This window comes from Dermacentor albipictus, chromosome 9, assembly GCF_038994185.2.
Source record: "Dermacentor albipictus isolate Rhodes 1998 colony chromosome 9, USDA_Dalb.pri_finalv2, whole genome shotgun sequence".
Taxonomy (NCBI): domain Eukaryota; kingdom Metazoa; phylum Arthropoda; class Arachnida; order Ixodida; family Ixodidae; genus Dermacentor; species Dermacentor albipictus.
In genome coordinates this window covers 123,078,909-123,092,075 of record NC_091829.1, presented here as the reverse complement: position 1 = coordinate 123,092,075, position 13,167 = coordinate 123,078,909, and positions in this window count along the sequence as shown.

Here is a 13,167-nt window from a genome sequence, read left to right as displayed (position 1 = left end):
GGGATGTTTTGAGTGAGGCGTTTCGGTGGTAATCGCGAAAGATTTTTTCCTTCTTTTAATGCTTGCACCCAAAATTAACCTGTTCATAAAATTCGAGTTGGGGATTCAATATCTTGAATGAAGAAACGTAGCATGACGTACACTACAACAAAGGAATATTTAATTAGTATGTAATTATGATGGGGCTCTATAACATACATACTATAACATAACAGTTTCACTTGAATACGTGTCGGTAGTGTGGTCGCCACATCATTCCAAATACATAGACATGCTTGAGTCTATTCAGAAAAAAAGCCATAAGGTTTATATATAATCGTTATGACCGCCATTTGTCCCCGACATCACACGCTAGTAAGCTGCTACTAAAGCGTCTGGCCCATAGGCGTACTTGTGACCATGTTGTTCTGCTATATAAAATTGCTTATGGGAAAACTTATGTCAATGCACCTGCTGTTTTCACTAACCCTTTTTCTCGGCCCACCAGAAGAAGTCATCGTCTTAACATTATTCCTTTGATTGCGTCGATTGATCGTTTCAGGTATTTCTTTTTTTCCACATACTATTGCGATTTGGAATGGCCTTGAGGGGTCCTTGCGCGAGTTATCGAGTGATGAATTTGCCGACCTACTGCCGAATTATGTTCGTTAATCAACTAGCTCTTCTTGATATTGTTTTTTATATTGTTTGTTTTCTTTTTGTCACTAAAATGTATTCTTCAGTTCATTGACATATATGTGCACTCACTCCTGCAACATCTTGCTATGCAAGATGGCAGTATATGAAAATAAAATAAATAATACACACAGTTATTCTCATCCGACCTTGACTTGCTTACTATGGAGTCTCCAGCACCTTGGTAAAAAGTTATGTAAATTTAACACATTTAGCGACAGTTGATCGTAATTCGTGACAGTAGGGGCTTACAAAACTAGCAAATTGACGCTTAGCCGCGACATTCATGGGAAGTTCTGAAACAAGTAGAAGAGCATAAATGTTTAAATGCTACAATAACTTTACCACTAAAATGGCCAAAGCATGCAAGTAAGGTCTGTTCAAATGTGAGAAGAAAGCTGGAGTTCCTGAAACACAAGCTAAGCATTTCCTACAACGCATTACGCTTAAAGGCTTGCCTATTTATACTTAGACCCTCACTAGAATTGTCGTATATGACCAGCAACACAGCAGAAATGAAGCATAAATAAAGTTTAAGTGCAATGTCTCGCCACTCGCTTTATGTATAATTGTTTCGAATGACGACATTCTATATGCTCTATGCTGGCATTGGCTAAATTTGAGTTTGTTTCGGAGGCAAGAGTTCAGGGCAAAACATTTTTCGATACATATTCCTCGAAGTTAGGCATTCGTGCGAGAGGTTGCATAGTTGGAGAGATCACTAGGGCTCCTCTGCATAATCGCAGTATCAGCATTAAACCAGTATTTGTAGGCACAAGCGTGCAGAAACGCTCATTTTCTTGACGTACAACAGCTAATTGGAATTCATTACCACACAATTCATCCTTACTCAACTCTGTCGGTTACATTGCTTTGTTATTATTCACGTGGAATTATTCGGCTTGAGGTGTATCCTTAGCTGGAATTGGTAACTTAATTGAATTTGTAGTTTGAAGCTCTCCTCCTTTATAGGTGTCAATTTATTGTAAGCGTATACGTGTTCCCGAAGTCCTTTGCATGCACCTCCTGCTTGGAACGCCACGGTTTGCAGTATCAAATAAACAAATGATCAAGTAAACAAACGAATAATATGAAACAGATACCAGGCATGGACTAACTTTCTATAAGAGACGCTGGGCTACTTTCGAATTGGCGACAGATTTGTGTGCCGACATCCCTCGTCCGGCTCTCGATCCTTAATCCCATTTGTCGTGCACCGGGCGCCTCTCGTGGTTGGCCGCAGCGCCTGTATTTCGACAGCCTCCGATGGAAACGAGGCGAACGCGTGGTAGCTCACGTAGCCGGCCATGCGTTCAATATCGGCTAAGGCACAGGAAGCGGCTGCCGCCGCGGGGGGAAGCGACCCCGGAAAGCAATTGGCTCGCTCGCCGGCGGGGTCCCTCGAAGCGTCGCCGGCGGTGCAGCGAACGATACTGCGGTGAGTAGGGGATGCACCACACTCGGTGGATGAGAGCGCCATTCAACCGCCGAGTAATCAGAGTGTTCATGAGGGAGCATGCGTCGGGACCATTATCCGAGTCAATTGCGGGAGGGTTTGAGCACAGCTTGGCGCAGCTTGGAGTGAGCACTCGGAGGTGTTCCCCCTCCCCGGAAGGCGATGTGATTAGCGACCAGCAGAGTGGAAGGGTGCTGACAAGTTGATTCATCTTCAGTGCGTGTGCTGGCCTAAACAGGAGTGCTGATGGAGAAAAGGCTTTTGCGTTCCACAAAATGCAATACGTATTCTTTATTGCAACAGCGGCTCTCATCTCCGATGACAGAACTGCATATTTCAGAAGCGCCAGGGGCACGCTGCTAGCCCATTGAAAACAGTTTCACTTATGACATGGGCAGATAAAGCGAAGAACACGCAAACAGTTGCTTAGCTTCCGACTAATGCTTAAAATCAAAATGACTTAACAACGGTCGTCGTTTGGCTAGTTTATTCATCACGAGAAAAGAAATTAAGAGAGCCCAATAAACACACTGACGAGATTAAACATTAGTGCTATCGAGTCTTGTCCATGTCTTCGTGGGCCCTTACAATTTTACTGTAAAGGTGCGCTTTTTATACGCACCACCACGGCGCCCCATCAGTGCCCATTGCAACCTGCGAATCTCCTTATCACCCACACACAAAAGAAAGCGAGCGTGTTGGGGCATTAAGCAGTGCAAATTTCGCTATTGCGCGTCATCTGGTAGTTTAGCAGGCGTTCTGTGCTTACGCAAACATTAGTTCAGCTAAATCACTGTTGTTACTACGTGATGGCAAGCCGCGTGTTTTACCCTACGGCGTCTCAAGGGAAGTGATTCCCCAAAGCGCGCTGGTGTTCTGTAACTTCCTGGTGTCAGCGAGGCTTTGAGTCGTGTCATTCTAAAGATCTTTGAATCAGGCACATGTCATCTGGCAAACGATGACACTAACTAGCTAATTTGGAAAACCAGCTTCACAGCAAGGGTTGCCTAGAAGTGGTGTCCAAGAAAGGTACCGTGTGTTCATTGGAGTGGCAGTCACATCGGTAATAACGGCAGATTCACATAAAGAATCAAAGAGCTCCAAAAAAATGTCCCCAAGAATAAAAAAAACACCAAATACCTTTGCTCAGGATGTCTGTAACGGTGGTTAACGCATCGATTGGAATAGCGGCACCATAGTAGTGAAAGGAAAAAGGTTCTGATGAATCGCTTTTGCTGGGCTCTTTGCTAATTCAGAGGACGACTGATACTGTCAACAGGACAAGTGCGAACCTACGTGCCAGTTCCTCCCGCTCACTATGTAATATCTTGTCATAAAAATTAACGGCTTTTGTTGGCCTTAGTACATATCCCCAATGAATGCGGACGGGTACCCAAATGTTTTTCTTTATTTTCACATTGGCTTGGTCAGCGACCACCATTTCTTCAATATTCAAAAAATCCTTTCACTGTTGAAGGCTCCGGCGATTTTTGTTGTCTTACCCACTGGCATGCGTCGGTACTCTTCGGCACGCACAAACAACCGAACGCATCGCTTCGTGTCATTTGGAGGGCGCACAACCGCTGGACACAAGCTCTGACGCGCGCTCCTTGGCTGCGGCGCACTGTTGCTGGACTATACTGTTTTCAACCGTCCAAGTCTGACCTAAGCCTGTAAACTAAGCTCGAAACAATAAATTAGTGGTCGGTATGCTCTTCGAGATATGAAAAAACACATTTGATGAATGAATGTACGCCTGCAGCAACGGTTTCTTTTTACCTTTGAAGTAACCATAGTGCACGGAATATTGATATCAGCGCTCGCGCTCTCGCGTTCATCTGTCTACAAGATAGCTCTGCAAACACTTGCACGACCATGCCAAATCGTATGAAAAGCTGTTGTACGATTTCATTTTTGGTAGGTCATTGCTCAGCGAACTATTCAAGAATTACGCGTGCAAATTATCACTGAAAAATCTGTGTTAAAAATATTGTCACGTAGCAGTGACGGTTAAAAATGATGTAGGGTCAAAACTGGAAGTTACAAATTTAAATATTTATTAGATGAAGTTGTGTCTAGCGAAAGCAAAACTCATTCGCAAAGATAGCGGCAAGCAAAGTCGGCGACCGTCGAAAATTTCATCTGCGAGTCAAGCGCATCGGCGTTCATGTATCAGTCGTCGATAGTTCCAGCATAATCGCTGGTGCCCGCGTGCCTTCTAGAAACTACTGCGCAATTCGTGCCGCGTATGCAGTCGGATTATATAAGGTTCGTCGACAACAGACAGAACCATCGATAACATTCGCGAAGCTTCCGATACGTGCAGGAGCGTCCTGTGCCGATCGATAACTTTTAAAACTTGTTAGCCAGTGAAGTACGGTCACCGGATAGAGAAAGAAAGTATCTGTGTCATTATAATTATGCTTGTTGGTGCACGAAAGAAACGTCAAAACGCACACTGACGCACACACACACACACACACGCACGCACACACACGCACGCACACACACGCACGCACACACGCATGCACACGCATGCACACACACACACACACACATACACACACACACACACACACACACACACACACACACGCACGCACGCACACACACACACGCACAAAAAAGAAAACATCTAGAATAGTTAAAAGTTACGTAATTCGTAGCTCGTCTCCTCTCGATTCGGGATTTTCTCAGATCTTGCCCATGGAGCACCTAAGATATTATTCTAGGTTGTTTCGAAGCATCAGCACCGCATCAGGAGGCCTTCACACTGACTGTATTTGGAGAAATATTTTCACTGTATAAAGGCCATGTTCTATTTTACCTGGTTTCAACATGTCACGTCTGTTTTGTATCGACATTAATGAAATGACATACCGTCAGAAAACATACTTGAGAATCGGAGACTTCTAATAGGTACCTTTCGCTGCTCTTTGCGAAGTCGTACTCTTTCATTCCAGCACTTGTTCGAATGTATGGGGAGCCCATTTGCATAATATATATATATATATATATATATATATATATATATATATATATATATATATATATATATATATAAACAAGTTATTTCCACAATGTATACACTAGTCCGAATCATAAAAAATGCCAGTTTCTTGTTTTCAGCCTACTATCATGATTTGACTGAGAAAGACGTTAAATTTGTTCTCTTAGGTACGCAATAATTGCTGCGGCATAATATTTTCTTCCAGAACACTGCATACAGCAGCTAACCATTATTAAAACTCAGAAGAAATTATTAGCACAATGCATATGATCAGACACATAGCATTTTATTACACTTTCTTAATTCATGCCTTTCTTTTTTGGACAATAACTACTGCACTGAAATAATATACTAGTACCTTCTTAAACAGCGCGATTTTGTACTACAATAATAATCAATCAACCAAATGTTTATTATACTGCCCAGGAACAGCTAGAGAGCCTTCGTACTGGTGCACTTAAAACAATATGTGAGACAAAATCTAGAGAAAACATGAATGTGGTAGAGGAAACAATGCGACACAGAGAAACAAATAGGGAAAAAGATAACCAGAAAGAGTAAAAGGGAGCTAATCATACATGATTATCTACGAAACCCTGATCATGAGAAGGAAATTCATAGAAGAATAAAAATGGGTTCGATCGCATAGAGCAGACATTGTCAGCTCCTGAGTGGAAGCTTACCGTTATCATTGAAAAGGAAGGTGTACAATCAGTGTGTTTTACCTGCTCTGACATATGGGGCAGAGACTTGGAGACTGACAAAGAAGCTTGAGAACAAGTTAAGGACCACGCAAAGAGCGATGGAACAAAAAATGTTAGGCCTAATGTTAAAAGACAGAAAGAGGGCGGTTTGGATCAGAGAGCAAATGGGGATAGTTGATATTCTAATTGACATTAAGAGAAAAAATGGAGCTGGGCAGGGCATGTACTGCGCAGGTTGGATAACCGTTTGACCATTAGGGTTAGAGAATGGGTACTAAGAGAAGGGAAGCGCAGTCGAGGACAGCAGAAGACTAGGTGGATGAGAGGAATTTAGGAAATTCGCAGGCGTTAGTTGGAATCACTTGGTGCAGGGCAGGGGTAATTGGAGATCGCAGGGATGATGATGATGAAGCAACATTTGCTGGGCCCGAGATAAATCGGTGGTGCACGCAGGCACCAGACGGGGTGGTTCCCTAGTTACGGGACCCATATGTTTCCAGCAGCTCCTGGCCCCTGTCCGTCAGTGCGAGCTGAATCGGTAGGGCGGGGCTGGATAACAAGGTCTCCCATTGCTCAAGGGGTTGGGGATTGGGGGCGTTGGTGGGAAGGGGAGGAGGGGGGGGTCTTGAGTTCTGTGCACTCTGCCAAGACGTGCGGCAGGGTGCCCTTTTCTCTTCTGCAAAAAGGACAGAACATATCGTATTCCGCAGGGTACATGCGGTTCATCAGTACGGGATGCGCAAGCGATCCCGCCTGCGCTCGATGCAGGATCGTCTGTTGTTGCCCAGTGAGTTTGGGGTGCGGTCCTGGCAGTCTGCACCTTTCCTCTCGGTACATCCGGGTAATGTCCCGAAAGCTGGTAACCGGGTGCGGTAGCTCTTCCGGCTCGTGCTCGGCCCGGATTGACATTTCTCGGGCATGGTAGTCGGCGATAGTGTTGCCTGCTAGCTGCGAGTGAGCCGGGACCCACACGAGCTCTATGGCTCTTCCCGGAGGCTTGTGCTTGGCTAGAATGGCTGGGGCCGCGGAGGAGATTACCCCCGTGCGGAAGCTTCTGTAGGCAGTCTTTGAGTCGGTGACAACGGTGTTCACGCTCGGCTGTGCGAGTGCGAGGGCCACGGCCGCTTCTTCGGCTACTGCGGGGTCTGCTGTCTTCAGGGACGCGCTGACGATCAGCCTGTCTTTTGATGTAACCACTACCGCTGCACGGTCACTGTGTTTTCGGAGCGAGGTGTCCAGCAGGGAGGCCTTCGTCCTGCAGTGGACATAAAATAGTATGATGATGACTATTACTATTATGTACACATACAGAAAACGCAGGAAGTGAACTCTGAGGTATGTCAATACAGGCACAATTCTTATTACATCTTCTTTTTTTTTGGAGTGGAGTCATATACAGCATAATCTTATTGCAACAAGGCCAGGTAAAGAATGTGGAATGCTGCCCGGTACACTGTTGCGGTACGAAGAATTGCATATGATCAAGAATGCTTTGGGGAATGTGTAATGCCATGGACCACCTTATACAGGAACAAACGGCCTGATTAATTAAACCTTGAGTCTAGAGGTGCTAGCTGAGGTATAGTTTGAGAAGGCAGAACTATGGTCGCCAGAATTGCAAGAAAAGGGCTTGCACAGAGATATCAATTTATTCTGGATGCGTTCATTGAGGTCAGAGTTAGATTTGCACGTTGAACCCCCATCTACAGATGTATACTCTAGTAGTGGAAGGCACACAGCAGAATACAATATCAGAAACAGAAGAGGTGAGTGGAAAGCGTGCAATATACGACATACAATTATAAGAGCATCAGTGGCACGTTGTGTGCCTATGTGTGTGAAGAGAAGCTTAGCATTTTGTCGAAGTACACACCAAGATATTGTTGCAGCCTAGTAGAAGACGGGAAAGACGGCGTAGAGGACGTATGGAAGTACTTTATCAGAGCAGTCAACGCGACGTCGTTGTCGTCTCTGTTTTTCCACTCACGCGCTACTTCAGCGTCGTTCTCATCGCCTGGCACATACCCGCGCTGACCATATAGGATGTGGCATTTGCCCCCCCTTTGAAAAAAAGAGGCATCGTCCCGATGCACCAACGTCCGAAGGCTGTGCACAGACGGTGCAAAGTTGAGGTCATGAGGAAATGTATGGCTTCATACGAAGCACATGCACAACCTCGGGCAGATGCCGCCGGTGGTTGGAGCAGTTATGGCTGGCGGGGACAACTTCATAATTAACATATGGCTTTGCGGCGCTGGCAATCCAGGCATGTCTGTGTGTAACGTTTCACAATCGACGCAAGTCTCGGCCAATAGTACTTTAGCCTAATTCTTGCCAATGTCCGAGTGTAGCCCAAGCGACCAACGGTCGGCTCGTCGACAGGCATGTAGGACTTCGTCGCGAAGAGATGTGGGGATGACGAGCAGGTAGCTGCTGCCACTAGGTGAAAAGTTCTTTTTATACAGAACGTCGTGGGGTAAGCAGAATGAAGGCAGCCCTCTGGCGAATAACTGCGGCACGTTGCCTGTTCTTCCCTCTAAGTAATCAAAAAGAGGAACCAGTTCTGCGTCTTCGCGTTGGTGGCGTGAAACGGCGACAGTATCTAGCACGCCTAGAAAAGCCGTGTCATCATCGTCGTGCGCTGCAGTCTCAACACGAGACCGAGAAAGGCAGTCGGCGTCGGTGTGTCGTTTCCCTGATTTGTAGAGAACCGTGAAGTCGAACTCTTGGAGACGAAGACTCCAGCGCGCTAGCCGACCAGCTGGATCTTTTAAATTAGTCAGCCAGCAAAGTGCATGATGATCACTGACAACGGTGAAACGCCGACCATACAAATATGGGCGAAATTTCAGGACGGCCCACACCAGTGCGAGACATTCTTTTTCTTTCGTGGAGTAGTTTGCCTCCGTTCTTGATGGCGTCCTGCTGGCGTAAGCAATCACTCTTTCGGCGCCGTCCTGCCGCTGTACAAGCACTGCGCCGAGGCCGACATTACTAGCGTCGGTATGAAGAATCGTTGGGGCGTCGTCATCAAAGTGTGCGAGCACGGGAGGCGTCTGCAGCCGTTGCCGTAGGTCGTGAAATGCCCGTTGCTGGTTTTCACCCCATACGAAGGGGACATCTTCTCTGGTTAGATGCGTTAATGGCCATGCGATGCGCGAAAAGTGTCGGTAGTAGGCGCAAAGGCCCAGAAAACGTCGCACTGCCTTTTTATCTGATGGCGTTGGGAAATTAGCAACGGCAGAGATTTTATCAGGGTCAGGTCGGACACCTTCACGACTGACAACGTGACCGAGAAATTGAAGTTCTTCAAAGCCGAAACGGCACTTTTCAGGTTTCAAAGTTAGACCAGCTGAGCGTAATGGTTGAAAGACCGTCTTCAGACTCCGTAAGTGTTCCTGGAACGTGAGGGAGAAAACAATTACGTCGTCGAGGTACACCAGAGAAGTTTACCATTTGAGGCCTGAGAGTAGCGTGTCCATTAGTCGCTGAAACTTTGCTGGCGCAGAACACAAACCGAAGGGGAGCACCTGAAATTCATAAAGTCCGTCGGGCGTAACAAAAGCGGTCGTCTCACGGTCTCTCTCATCAACTTCTATCTGCGAGTAGCCGCTTTTCAAGTCCATCGACGAAAAGTAACGTGCGTTTCGTAGCCTGTCCAGTGAATCGTCGATACGCGGCAGCGGATAAACGTCTTTCTTTGTGATCTGGTTGAGTTTTCGGTAGTCGACGCAGAAGCGCAGGCTACCGTCCTTCTTTTTCACCAACACGACAGGCGATGCCCAAGGACTCTTAGATGGCCGAATAACCCCGTCCTCAAGCATCGTCTTCACTTGCGTTTGTATCGCCTCGCGCTCTTTAGGTACCACACGATAAGGGTTCTGCCGAATCGGTCTGGCGTCGGCTTCGGTGAGAATACGGTGCTTAGTGAGCGGCGTCTGGCTGACTCGTGACGTAGATGAAAAGCAGGTCTTAAACTCATGGATGAGCTCAAGAAGGCTGATACGTTCGACGGGTGACAAGGTGGGACTGATATCAACCACAGGGGCAGGCATGGCTACGGTGGCCGTCGCGTGCTCCACTGAGAGGCAGTCTTGTATTGAGGTCAATTCGTCGAAGTAAGCAACAGCCGTGCCTCTAACAATGTGTCGACGTTCCCTGGTAAAGTTCGTCAGCAGGAGTTCAGCACGTCCGTTGTGTACGTGAATTACGGCTCTGGCGATGGAAACGCCTTGACTCAGTACCAGTGCGTCGATGTGTTCAGCGACACCAGTCCCGGCGTTCAAGTTGTCGCAGATAACAGGTACGAGGGCACAGCTTCGCGGCGGAAGCGGGACGTCGTCGTCGGCGATACGTAAGCGGGGTCGCTGGAGCTCCGCGGGGTCAACGTCATTTGAGCTCGTAGAAAATGTGACAACGAGGTCACGGACATTAATCACTGCACCGTACTCTCTCAAGAAATCCATACCCAATATATGTTCCTTGCAGCACTCAAAGAGAATACGAGGGTGGCGACGAAGGTTTCACCGGCGATTACTATCCTGGCTGTGCATTTTCCGATCGGCATCATCGACTGGCCGCCGGCAGTTCTGATGTTGGCCCCGGTCCACGGCGTCTTCACTTTTCTCAACCTTATTATCGAAAAATGCGAACCAGTATCGACGAGAGCGGCCACTTGGTGGCCGTCAATGAAAACGACAAGATCGGCGCTGACGGCATCGGTTACAGGGGGTGCGGTTGGATACGTAGGAGTTTTAGAGTCGTCGGTCGTCGGTGATGGGGGCTCTTGGAAAGCTAGACGGTTTTCAACCTCACCCCCGGAGGTTGCTGCTTCTAGTTTCCCCGGCGCGGGCTAGGGGACCTGCCCCTAGAGGCGTCAGAAAAATCGCGACGAGTCGGTGGGGTATAATGAGCCGGAGAAGGAGAACGTGACCGAGGCGTCGCTGAACCCCCCGGCCGAAAGTTCTTAGAATTTTCGTCGCAGGTACGTGCAGCACCAAACACAGGGTAATTGCAGTTGGGAAACCTTGGATACCCGGCTGCGCGGTAGTGGCACGCGCGGTAAACATGTCCAGCTTCGCCGCAGTGAAAGCACAGCGGCCGGCGGTCAGCGGTGCGCCACAAATCGGTCTTTCGAAGCGGATAGCCCACAGGGGATTCGCCGTAAGACCGAGGCGCAGCGATCGGCTGGCGGCGATACGGCATAGCTGGCGGCGGCTGGATGAAAATCGCACTCGGTGATTTCCGTATATAACCTAATGCCATAGTATTGGAAGCATTTAGGAGTACTTTATTGTTTCTGCACCAGTCTTAGAGGGAAACAAATTTCTTTTTGGAGGGTGATGCTGTGGTGTATACTGCTGATAGTCTCAAATAGTTTTATGTTGACGGCACACAAAGCCATGCTGTTCATTTATTAAAGTGTTCTTAGCACGATATATAACACAAAGCAAGGAATGCAGTACCGATTCATATACTTTCGATGCACTGCAGAGAATAGATATATGCCGGCAGTTAGTAACTGCATATCTAGCACCCGATTTCTGCATGGACAATGTCGATGCTACCTTCCGAATGCTAGAAAACGTACCAGACTTTAGGGAAGCAGTGAAGATGCTTGTGAGAACAGGGAACAAGTAAGTTTCCATACGTCTTAACACTTTCAGCCACCACTTTATCGCGTTGATTGAAAACTTGCTTTTACCACGTGTCTTGCATTTTCAGAATCATAGAAAGAGTACAGCTGCAGAAAAGATTAACAATTTTCAATTGTTTAGTGAGTTTTGTCAAGTATATAGAATTTCGACTCGAAGCAAAATTTCGCTACAAGAACATCGAATATGAGAACATAAACTATTTCGTGTTTTCAAAAGCTTGAAAAGCACTTATCCAGCCACTTGAAAATTATCACTGGTGCATGACATTGTGAAAAGCAATGAAAGAAGTGATTATGCTGCATACAACATACTGACACAGAGTAAAAACACCCAATCGTCTACCTTCCTACTCATTTTGCTAAAGCATTCTGCACGTTATTCAAAATTGTAGCACAGTTCGAATAATAAGTGTTTCAAGATGTATGCAACAGACTTTAAGTATTGCTACAGAACAGTATTTGCGATGACCAAGAGGCGAGCAGTGTCAAGTCGACGACGACAATTAGATGCTAGCGCGGGCTGTTGCCTCTTGGCCAAGAGCGGCATATTTCCTTGTAAATATACTTGCTTTTCGTCTGCGTCTGACTACCTCATACCATCCTCAAATCAATGGCCTGACAGAACGGTTAAACCGTGCTCTTACCGATATGCTGTCCAAGTACGTTTCCAAGGGCCAGCACGATTGCCCTTCCTTACGTCACATTTGCGTATAATTCTTCCCGGCACGACACCGCCGGATTTTCTCCATTTTATTTACTGTACAGTCGCGAACCTACCTTGCCCCTAGATACGGCACTTGCTCCTGCTGCGATCTGAACAAGGGAGTATGAGCGCGACGACATCACCCTTGCCGGCCATGCACGCCAGCTTGCCCGTACATGACTGACGGCCTCGCAAACCACTCAGCAGCGTCAGTACAACGCCCGCCACCGTGACGTACTGTTTTCGCCCTCTCGTCACGTCGGACTTTCAGAAAAGCTCCTTTCGTGATACAGAGGGCCCTACCACGTGCTGCGCCAGGTGACGCCTGTGAGGTACGAAATTGCTCCTGTGAGTTCAACTTCGTCCTCTACTTTGGCATCTAGTGATGTCATGCACGTCAGTAGGCTCAAGGCCTAGTACACTGCTTCCGAGTCCGGAGTTTAGTCACTCCGGGACGGCACTTTTGCCGCCGGCGGTAGTGCTACAGTATTTGCGATGACGAAGAGGTGAGCAGTGTGAAGACGACGACGACGATTAGAGGCTAGCACGGGCTGTTGCCTCTTGGCCAAGTGTGGGGGTATTTCCTAGTAAATATACTTGTATATAGCTTTTCCTCTGCGTCTTCCTACGTAACAATATCATTACTTTCATCAGTGCTTTTGCTGTCGATGCACTATCTTGTTGTACGCAATTGTGTAGACAGCGCCTGAAAGGGTGAAGCACTGCGGAAGCAATGCCATCAGTACCACAAGAAAAGGAAGGTTTGAGTACATACATACATACATACATACATACATACATACATACATACATACATACATACATACATACATACATACATACATACATACACACATACATACATACAAACATCTTTATTTCAGCAGTTCACAACTTATTACACATATCGTGCCCGCATAAGCGCAAGTCGCTTCATACACTTGAAAACAAGGTCTTGATTGC